Source organism: Morone saxatilis, unplaced genomic scaffold (genome assembly GCF_004916995.1).
Source record: "Morone saxatilis isolate NCDOM2014 unplaced genomic scaffold, NCSU_SB_2.0 Contig18, whole genome shotgun sequence".
NCBI classification, from domain to species: Eukaryota; Metazoa; Chordata; class Actinopteri; family Moronidae; genus Morone; species Morone saxatilis.
Window position 1 is genome coordinate 7,250,256 of NW_023339740.1, and position 11,702 is coordinate 7,261,957.

The following is an 11,702-nucleotide window of genomic DNA, read 5'->3' on the forward strand; positions in this document are numbered from 1 at the left end:
GCCACCCACTGCTTTCAAAATCTGGGAAAAAGGCACCATTTAGTGTGGTATATATATAGAGGCTTATGTGGTATTTGACTGGGAACAGCCATAAAGCTTTACTATAGCACAGGTGAGAAAACACTAGGGGCATTTAGAGTGAGGTCTGTGTTGAAATGCATAGTGTGTTTACAGACTGTGTGGGTAGGGACGTTGGCTGTTGATACAAAGCAGTGTGGGCTGCAGCGTTGGCAGCAGTGCAGCGGGTTTCTGTGCCATAGACAGCTCTGCACTGCAGTGCTTGTGTGTGCACGTGAGGAAGAGCGCACATGTCAGAGGATTACAGAAGAGCCCAACCACATCCCCCTCTCAAGACCCCCCCCTCCCCTTCAGACAAAATCTACACCCCTTTGCCCTAATGCAGCCGTCATTTGTATCCCTTTGTTAAGTGAACATCCAGTCCTCAATCTTCCCCCAAATCGCAGCATTTATCCACCGCAATAAGCGCTTCATGTCCTCAAACCAGCAGTCTGCCCAGCCATCTGACATAATGTAGACAACACTCAATCCACTGCAGGTTGGACAAAAAATTGGCCTGCGCACTTTTTTCCCCCCACAGTGTTCCCCATCACCTGCAGTCCACTGTAGGATTCCCCTTTAACATCTCAACCATCAATTATGTTCAAACTTAGATACCTTTCTGACTGTCACTCTCTCCCTTTCTCTCTTACCTGGATAGTGAGCAGTGCATGTGATACACAGGCAGGGTGGTGGAGAGGGCGCTGAGGCTCCTGGGGTTTGGGGTGCTGGGCCTGATGGTGGTTTGAGTGGCTGCTGATGGGAAAAGCTTGGCCTTGTTTCAATAATAGGCTGACTGAAGAACACCTGAGGCCCACAGAGAGACAGAAAGAAAGGACAGTTAAAATATGTACAGTGGAAAAGTACAGCAGACTCTTCTACGCAACACTGCTGTATGCAAAACTAATTATACACCTGCAAGCAGAACACGTAGACACACATCCCTTAGTCAGTCATTGTAATCCAGACCGTATTGGCACAAAGTAACAAAAACAAATAACTACTTTGGAGCTGCAAACAAGCTAAAATGTGCAAGGTCTATGACAGGCTGAGCAAACTGGGATCACTTGCAGAGTTTTTGTCCCTTTTTCTATTATGGTTAAAGTTTGACAAATAAATAAGATTTACTTATAAGTACAGCAACTGGAGGCAGAATTACCCCCATCAAACCACCTCAGCTATGATGTAACACGTATGTTGTGAGACACGGACGTGCTGGTGAAACTCTAACAGAAGGTCACACTGCTGTAGTTTCTAAATCAGATCCAGAGTCCATCCCACTGATGACTTCCTTGTGAAGCATTTATATCAGTCTTAAAACAGGCTGTACCGACTTTCTGTCCAAGTCCATCTACAATGTCCAACCCTCACTTATCTCCACTCAGAGCCAGGACAATATTTGGCATCTACATGGACTTTCCCCACAGACTGGTGTTTAGTTACAATATAGTGAACCATGAAGGACCAGCTTATTTTTATCCCCTGGTGAGGACATTTGCATCCACAGCGCTGCATAGGATACACTAACCTATATATGTGATGTGTGTTGTCTAAACTAGACTTACATAACACTAACATGACCTGGCATATTAACACCACACCTGAGACATGGTCAAATTCATATGGGAAGGTAGAGAGGTCCTTGCCTACCTGAAGCCCAAACACCTTTGGACTGGCTTGGTGTCCTCGAAGGACAACTCCTGCTAGGTCATTTCTACCTGCAAAACACACACAAACACCACTTCAGATTATGACTATGCCTATGTCGCTAAACAAAAGGTCAAGCGGGTTAAACACACACAAGCACAAACTAAATCCAACCCCAAAAATAGAGCTGTTGTTTCCATGCCACTGACCCTTTCTACCCTCACAGTGGTTTCGCCATGAAGGAGTTGCTTAAGTGCATTTCTCCAGCGGCCAAACCCAACAACTGAACTGAACGAGTCAGTGACAAATTAGAATTCACTCTGCCTAACTCTCTTATGCCCAGTAGGAAGGGAACAGTATGTTCCTCAAACACAGCACAAACACACACACACACACACACACACGTGAGTAGTGTCATGAGGGACAATGATGTAAACACGGAGGTGGTAATTCTGGATGTTCAGGTCCTTCACATGAACTGCAGCTGAAGGCTCCACAGGGAGAAACTAGGTCTTGCACTGGCAAAAAAAAGATTACAGAGAGCTGAAAATGTGGAGCGAGACACTGAAGGGAGTCAGACGCCAGACAGACACAGATATGGATTCTGAATGAGCTGGCAGTGCCAACAACTGCTTCGACAGTCCAGTGATAGTCCGAACAGAGGTTAAATATAAACCCAGTAATCCTTCAACAAAAGGGCACTTAATGAGGGTCTGCCTGGATGGTAGGATGTGAGCTAGAGGGAGCGAGGTGGAGCAAAGTGGAGCGAGGTGGAGGGAGGAATGTAGCTGGCAAAGGCCCAGGATTGTGCCCAAGCTACTCAGAGCAGGTCGGCCACTCATCGAATGCAACGGCTTCATGCTCAGTGTCCTCTCAATGACAAATACCAGGCTCTCCTTCTCCGGCCAACTTGTTTTCCTGGCACAGGAGAGTAATCCCCCTCAGTGCTGAAAGTTACAGAACCATACTTCACCTTTCAAAGTGCAGCCTGGGCTCGCAGGTACTCATCAGAAAAAAATGAAGCTGGTTAGGAGATTATCATATGCAGTCAGGATTAAAACTCATCACACTTTCCATGACTGTGAGATGGTGACTAACTGGTGAGTCCCAGTCATGAAGGAGAAGGTAAGTGCTGGCAGTCACCCTGTTGGATTGGGGTAAGTACCTAAATTATTCAGAAAGGTCAAAGAAGCGATGCTGGCTCCAGGCCTAGGCCATACTTTGATACCTCAAATGAGGTGCCGGCACAGTGTTACTTTCTCTCCACAACACAACCCTGATATGGTTTCATCTTGTCCATATCCAGTGTCAACTGTCTATTTCTCCCTACCTTTTGACCTGAGAGGGAAGCTCTTCTGTCCGGCTGTGGAGACATGGGCCAGTCTTTAGTCTAACAACCACCTTTTTTAAGCAAACAGAGTGGGAGAGACATTAGGGAATCTATTCTAAGCTTTTCTGGACACAGCACATTTGTGTTATGCTATGACCCCCATCATCAAAGAATGTTTCCGTCACTAATCCAACGCTTGCTGGCCAGTTACTCATCTCAGTGTGACCTCATATGCCAGAAAGATAAAGTATGTGACTACGTCTCTGTGACAATGTTGAGTGCATAGACCTACACATACGAGCACTGAGGAATGCCCTAAAAAGGTAAATCAGTTCCGATTGAATACATACACATAAAAAACATACCAATCTTGTTAAAGGCAGCCTGGTTAGTTACCCAGCTAAAGCCTCTAAATCCCAGTCAGCATAATGCCAGTAGATATAGCAGCGTGCAAGAGTATGTGTAATAAGAGCTCTCAGATCAGAGGTTCGGGAGATTAGCAGGGGCTGAATGATTGACTGCAAGAAGCTGCATGCCTAAAGGGGGCCAGAGTCAGATGCTCGTCGTTCTGTGGCTCAAGAGTTGCAGATAACTGAATGAGATGCGGCCCCACAAAGGCAAGATCTGTGGCCGTGCCTGTTACGTTATGTAAGGGGCACTCAGGTAGGTTAAAAGAAAATACAAATTTGCCATAATTTTAAATATTTGAAAGTGTACAGTGTACACCGCTGCATTCAAGGAGTAATTTAACCTGTTACTAGGGTTGGGAACTGACTGATCTATCCCCTTATTGATTCTACACAGGTTCCCAGCATCAACACAAACAGAGTAGAAACAGAGTAGAAAAAAAACATGCATGTGACACAAAAGCTCTACTTTTTAACCGCTGTTTATTTTGGAGCTGGTTCCCGATTCCCATCCCAAATATTTGTACAGAATTAATTTTCACTTAGTCAAAGAAAAAACCTGCTAAGCTTGCGAGTGTGTCACTAATGAAACGGTATATTAGTAATAATGTATGTAAGTGTGTTTTTTGATGTACTTTACTAGCAAAATGAATGCACTTTGAAGAGTCATCATCCATCTCTGCTCAATACATCTTATCAGTATCAGTGTGTGATATGATGAATGGATAAACATGTTGGTGTCAGTGTCAGTGTGCACATGCACTGTGGGAGATCGTGCGACAGAAAATGAGAAGTGCCTGTGAAATATGTGGTGCTACAATATATCTTCTTCAGCGAGAAGGCAGCTTGTCAGCATCACCTGGCTTCAGTTTTCAATGACACTGAATACTATCACAGCATGGGGGGAGCCAGCCAAGCCTCAGAGCCCTTTTGTGTGTGGGGGAATCCTCACCCTAACTTGTGTCATGTCCGTGCTAAAGAAAAGCCCAATCCATCACGGGAGGTCCTCGAGGTTTCTAATGGACTCCTGTGAAAAAGGACATGTTCATTGGTTGGACTGAATTTTAATTAAAACTGCAGGATGCCAACTCAACTTCTGACATAATCACATCAGTCAAATGGTTTATTATTAGAAAGATAAGTTACCAAATGGAAAGCAGTGTAGTAAAGACAGGCAAATGAAATAAACGCCAGAGCGGAAACGAGTAGATATTATTACTATTACTAAGTAGTTTTAAGACTCTCTGCTTCTCCCCTGTGAAGATTTGCTCTGTACGTGGAATAGAGGCTACACCTTGGGAAACTGTGACACACATTTCTCACTGTTTTATGCAATATAATAAAAAACATGAATTGTTTCATCAAGTAAATAATTGGCAGATTAATCATAAAATAATACAGAAGTATTAGTTGCAGGCCTATGACGGGACAGTACTGATGATTAATCCAGGTTATGTGATGTAATATTAGAGTCTCAGGTAAGGTCCAGCAAAGCTAAAAATGTTTGCACCTTTAAAAGATACAACCAAAGACACTCTAAGCTCGATACAACAGCCACACACAGCAAACACTCAAACACTGGCACTAACCTAATGTGAAACAGTCTTTTCTCAGTGTTTCCTTAACTTTATTTCACGTTAAATAAGTAATTTTTTGGCAAACTATAACCATACCTCACTGATTGTTTTCTCTTCTTTGCCCTTCCTCCACACCATACATGACATTACTCAGACTGCAACGACCAGCTCTTTAAAGGGCTCCCTGTTGACCCTAACGGTGCACAAAGCCCCGCTGAGTTAGCCTATTTACCAAACACCTGCTGGTTAGCGGTAACCTTGGTGACGGAGCTAGTGTTGGTTATTCCCAGTACAGTGTTAATGGGAAAGAGCCACTACTGGTTCTGTTCTTCTTTTATCTAACGTTAACGTCACGGCGCCTGCACTTCCCCTTACTCAATAACTCAGCTGCGTTAAAGTATCCAAGCAGTTTAATTTCTGGTAACTGTGCGAAAATTAAAAATTACCTCTTCATCCACGGTCGCTTTACGGAGCCCCGTTCGCTTTCAAGGGTGCATTTTCCGGTTTTGGCCGATGACTCTGATTGGCTCACTACTCCGGAAGTAGCTTTTTGGATGCCATGGTAACAAGGGGGATTTTGTAGCGGCCACCAATTTGAATGCGAATAGTGAAAGCAGAAGTAGAGCAGCGTGGTGGAAATGAATTACTTGGTACTTGAATACTTGTAGGCCTACCTTTTGAAATATGGCGCATTTACGTTAGATATTAGGAAAAGTAAAAAAAAACTACATATTTTTAAGGTCCAACATCTTGTACAACGGTTGAGAATCTGATTACATAACAGGTCATGAACTTGAATCTACAAAGAGAGAGAGTGGGGGGAGACAAGCTGCCAGGCTCCAGACAGATATCAATAGACAAATACTTTAGAGGGACACTCAAGCCTGCCAGTAGGTTTTGCAATTTGTGTGTGTGTGTGCCTGTGTGTGTATGCTGCTGAGAGAGTGAGACAGAGACTGGTGTGTTTGCTTTTTGGACCCAACCGAATCTCAGTTTCTCTCCTCGATGTATTACTCAGCTTCTATTTTAAATTTCCTCATTTACCCTGCCTTTGACAGATGGTGGGAAAACCACAGATGCATCACCCATGTGAGGAAACAAACACACACGCTCAAACACACACTTGACAATGATGCTCACATTCGCACCAGAGAAGGAAAGAACCAGCATGGTGAACACTGCAGTACTGTCACTGCAAAGTATGACTGCGCTGCTGACACATTGGTATGGTGCATTAGATAACCTCAGGTATGTAACTACTGACTTAGCTTTTTTACTAAAGTAAAAGTGGGGGAAGTTCGGGCTCTGAAAACTACTAAGTATAAAAGTATAGGCTCTTTTCTCTGAAGGACATTTCAGCTCTATCTGTGCAAAGCTAACTGAGACTTCTCCCCTCCGGTTTTTACATCTTTCTCCTGATCTTACATCTGTCATGCAGTGTGACGTGATAGTGAATGTGGCTACGTGTAAGTTTTTCCGACTGTGGAAGTCCACAGACTGAGCACGTAAACTGGACTGGTGCACCTGGTAGTGTCAGTCTCCAGTAGATGATCTTCATTTGGCGTGGAACATGCAGAACGGGGTCAGTAGACTGCTTATACCCCTCTGGGCTCCTACCCTGTGTGTGATCCTCCAGATCTACATTACAGTGGGAGTGAAGGTTTAGGCTACTAAATATTGACAACAACTCTGGGAAACTTGCACTTATTTTTTCATGCTATTTTTCTATTACTTTCTCTGGTACTTCTTAATAAAAAGCATTTTTCCAAATAAATGTATCAGCATGATGAGTTTAGTACAGCAGAAAGTCAGACATCTCATTTTAACTTCTTGTCTAGATTTCTTTACACTCTGCCACTTGGGTGCAGAGAACAAAGACTGTAAAACTCTCAAGTGCAGCTTTGATTTTGATGACGTAGATCAGCACTCAGGCATTTGCAAAGGTCAGCATAGTGCAGAGAAAGAACAACACCAATCTAAATGACATCTACACAGATTACACAGAGAAACAAGCCTCCCCACTGTCCTTGGAGCTTGTTCAAGGAACAGTGAGTGGGTTCGTTACTTTCTACTCAGTCTGTCTGAGAAGACAATGCCTCCTTTTTGTCTCAGAGGACAAAAGCGAGGTCATTCTCTGTCCCCTTAGACAACCTTCTCTTGTCAGATACGGACTATAGGCATCATGGTGGGTTATGTCACAAGAGCTCCACAATAAGACCATCTTAGAAAAACACTCTTCAGTAGACCAGATCTCTCCAGTTTAGGGGCACATTTCTTTGAGTTATGCAACAGCTGATAAAAATCAATTGTTATGTTTCTATTATCTTACTATCTATATTTTGACTGTACCACAACACAGAGGAAAATCCCTTGTTGAAAGTCTACTTGTCAATAATCCTGTTTCTGTTCCTGTGATCTACTATTGTCTTATCAACCACTGAACTCATCCATCAACATGTTTGGCAACTTGGTGATGATGACAGTGGCTTAGGGCATCCAACAATTGTGGATTCATAGTGACCTTTCATACTTTTGTGAGCTCACTGGAATGTTTATAGCACCTAAAATTTAAGAACTGTTTGCAGGACCAGAGCATGTTAAACCCTGCTTAAACTGTTTCCACATGCCACAGGCAGGTGTTTTCAGCAAAAAGCTCAGATAAACTCCTTTTACAATATACCTGCCCACAGGCAAACAGCAGAGTAAGACATTAGGTGATGCACATGGTTAAGCATTTAGAAACCGATATTTCCCTGAGGAGTTGGTGGAGATCAGATCAGAGCTAAAAGAAGAGTGAATGTTGGGCTTATATCTCCCAGGTTACCAGAAACACGACTCCATATAAATGCTAACATTGTTCTATGTCTGCCAAATGTGTGAAAAGGGAACTTTTTGCTACCATATGATCATATAACCGTAACCACTTTATATAAATGGCTGCGATTATATTGAGTTATTATCCAAAGCCTCTCCTTCACCAATCCACACACACTCACACACACACAACTTAAGAGTTTCAATGCAAGGTGCTGGCCTGACTATCTGGGGCATGTTGAGGTTAAGCAACACTTAATAAGTGTCCAGGAGGAGCTGGGGATCGGACTTCCAAACCTGAGATCAGTACGCGAGCCACTCTTCCTCCTGAGCCACAGCTACCACAAGGTATGAGGTCAGAATATGTCAATTTTGTGTTTACAGCTTGTTCCGCTACCCCCAAGTCATAAAAAATAGATGCAGCTTTAATTATATTTGTGGGAATTTGGGTCTGTGTCTCTCCACCACTCAGTATCATTGCAGCTATAACTACCTCACACGTTGTTCATCTTTCTACTGTATGAAATATATATAGGTTGAAATGAGGCCCTAGCCTGGCAGTGTGACATCAACAACTCTACCACTTAGGGCTCAACCTATTATGCAAGTAAAACACAAACAGGGGGGAAGTCACTGCTCCTCCAGTTATGCAAGCCTTCAGCCAATGCCAAATTGACCAGGACGTCTGTGGGAGCCGCTTGGAAGAGGAACTATACTGAATAGAGTTTTAATTAATTAGAGCAAAAACATCCTCTCCCCACAACCGTCCATCCGCTCGGCTCTCTGGACGGTTCTCCACCTGTGGATTTCATTCAAACACCTAATTGAATTAGTTTGGAGCTTGACTGGCATCTTCAGGCATTCTTTGTAGCTCTCCAAGAACAGTGGGAACAAAGCCACCAGGAAACTGCAGCAGTGGAAACACACAGTGCAAGGCACAATCAAAAGGGAGCGAGACAGAGAAAGAGAGATCTTGCATAACCAAGAGCACAGGATATTACACGGCAACAAATCACATAGCAACAAACGAGAAAGCAGAACATCCATTAGAAAAAAGGTACATAATTAGTTTGTAATCTCTGTGGAAGTACAAAAGAGCGATGCACATTATAACCCCAGCATTATCCCCCTCATACACAATTACACATATGTTTCTAAATCAGCCATAACTACTTTGTTATATTACTGCATTAAAAAAACAACCTTACTTCCAGGAAAAAATATATTTATGTTGCTGTGGGAGGAATTTGGAAAATAGAGCTCAAATATCCTGAATTAAAATCAACTGTAGGAATTATATCCTTACTGCAGCTCATAGTTCCTCCCCTTTAGATAACTACCTTGACTGTATGATTGATCATAAACAAGAACTCAGGTTATATAAGAAACATATTGACTAAATAACCAATAAAGTCAAGTGGGTAATGTGATGTTTCTCATTTATGACACATCTGGACACAAAAGGAAGGAGTGCGATTGACGGACAGATCCATATCCTCTGCCACAGACTTGTGACAATCAGGTGTTTTTTGGGTTTTTTTTACGTGTGTTTTCTGTATTTTCAACCACCAGCTGGTTATTTGTATATTTGTTTCTGTTTATCTGGATCCTTTTCCTACCTACCTCTCCTGCCTGTTCCTTGTGCTTCTGTAATACTGATAATAACACTAAAACTCAAATGTTAACCTGTCTTATTATAGCTACTTTTAAAACATTCACTTTGAAAGCAAACCTCACCTAACCTGTGTGGCCCCATTAACATTTCTCAGCTCCCTCCATACTTGTATTACTCTTATTACTCTTATTACTCCTCTTCCTAAAAGTGTTGGTTTTTTTAAGTTTATGTGAGTCTGACACACACACACACACACACACACACTTTCTTCACAAGAACATTTTGTACCCTTTCTGTCTTCTCCAGCTCATCTCCTGTGTTGATAGTTCTCCGAATCACTGTCTGTCTATTCATTGGGATGCTGGAAAACAGTCTGTAAAGGGCTGGAAGCTAAAGTTTAACATTAGTGGTACCAGTGCCTGGAGGTTTTAGATACTGGACCCAGCGAATAAAGAGGCAGCAGAGACACAATACATTCGTTAGCACCTTCTCTAGCTTGTAGGTGGTCTTTGCTGCTAGACAGGGAAAGAGAATAACAAAAACATAAAAATGATGAGTGTATAGCAGCTGAGGGTATATAAGATAACTTTTGTTTTTGTCAGTGGAATAGAGTTGGAGGCACTTTGGAATTGTGGATTTTCATCTGGATGTGGTTGAGAAGAGATGTTTCCCCTCCACTTGAACTGGATGCTGACTAGTATAGGGGATTTTTGATCCCAATTTGACCTTCTCAGTCCAAATTTGGTTTGTGTTCATGGAAAAATGTTTGAAGCTGGATGTATCAGTGTGACTCTTTGAAACCAGATCTCTAAAGATAATCCAGACATTATTAATTTGATCAATGTTGGTTATCAACATGGAAAATTGATCAATAATAACAAAAGTCATTCAGTGCTGGGTTTATCCTTTTATTGTACAATCTCCTAAAAGATACTACATTGCAAACCATTATTCATTCTCCTTCAGCTGCTTCTCCATACAAATTTAAACCAGCGATGCAGTTTAGCATCAACCTTTCAACTGCCAGCATTTCTCTAGTTATCAATGCACTGCTGATTAGCACATCACCACAGAGAGCCGGTTGGCCATTCATTCAGGTTTCAATGGGAATGACGCAAATCCCTGACCTGTTCGGTGTCCCGTGGCCTGGACCTGCTCTCTTGGACTGGCTCTTATGCCTCTACACGCCTCGGTTGGCACAGACAGGTTAGAACAGCTGAGAGACGGCCAGAACCTCCAAATGTACCACAGGAGGGCCCATAAACCTGCTGCAGTCCTGCTGAGGCTCTTCTGGCATGATCGGATGTTGATGTGAACTTCACCGTAACACAAGCAGTGTTTGGTTGCATAATTGCTCATTTTGCACCAGTGTGTTTCAGCTAGATCTGACAGAAACCTACTCAATGATACTATCAATGTTTGTGTATTCAGTTATTCATGTATATTTATGACAACAACAGCCTGTTTTCTACAACATAAATATCATTATCATTACTTTACACAAAGCAGATGCACACAAACCCTTTGCTCTTTCTATTCAATACCCTGTGTATATATGTATATATACAGTATATATGTATTCTGTGTAATTTATTTTATTATATTATTCATCATTGTAACAAAAACAACTAACCAAATCATAACCTTTGTTTGTTATGTCTTACTGGTTTGTGTTATTGTCTGTATATTGTGTTACACCTGTATGATGTCCATTTGCACTAATAAGGGGGGGAAATCATTCTAGTCCGGGGGATTAACTAATACTTTTTCACAAATATCCTTGGAATGGAGAAGTCTCAGTTTTTTGGTCAGGTGATAATCTATATGTGTCAGTTATCATTGCAGAAAAACGGATTATTTCGGTCTGCACTGTTGCAATAATCCTTCTGTGCTTCAACTGAGTGGCTGCAGTATTCACACTGCTGAAACTCTTTACATGTCCTGCCACCTACTGGCTGTTAAATGTACTACTGCTGTTTGTCATCCAAAAAATAATCCAGTAATACATCAATAACCAGTTTAAACTCTTCAGGGAAGCAGTATTTTCAAATAATATTTTATGTCCTTTACAACCCTAAACGTATGAATGAATGCTGCAAATCCTTCAGGCTATATTCACAAAAAGAACAATTTCACTATAGTGTAAAACATTCTGCAGGCTAACATTACATGAGTAGACTAACTAACTGCACATTTTGTGTGTTTCTGTATATGTGAGTAGTTTGCCTCCATCTGAGTTATTAAATGTGTGAGAA

General features: G+C 42.1%; 1 long non-coding RNA gene across 3 annotated transcripts; it reads right to left on the bottom strand.

Annotated features, from left to right (window-relative positions):
* Positions 1-393: 393 nt before the first annotated feature.
* LOC118328699 lies at positions 394-5,521 on the bottom strand. Of its 3 annotated transcripts, XR_004796744.1 has the most exons (4): positions 5,465-5,521; positions 4,394-4,468; positions 1,708-1,775; positions 394-864 (listed from the first exon to the last, which is right to left on the bottom strand). It is a non-coding gene; the product is annotated as an uncharacterized LOC118328699 (long non-coding RNA). The 3 variants fall into 3 exon arrangements; XR_004796745.1 differs by lacking the exon at positions 4,394-4,468 and having other exon boundaries at positions 5,465-5,515; XR_004796746.1 differs by lacking the exons at positions 4,394-4,468; positions 5,465-5,521 and adding an exon at positions 3,035-3,105.
* Positions 5,522-11,702: the final 6,181 nt, after the last annotated feature.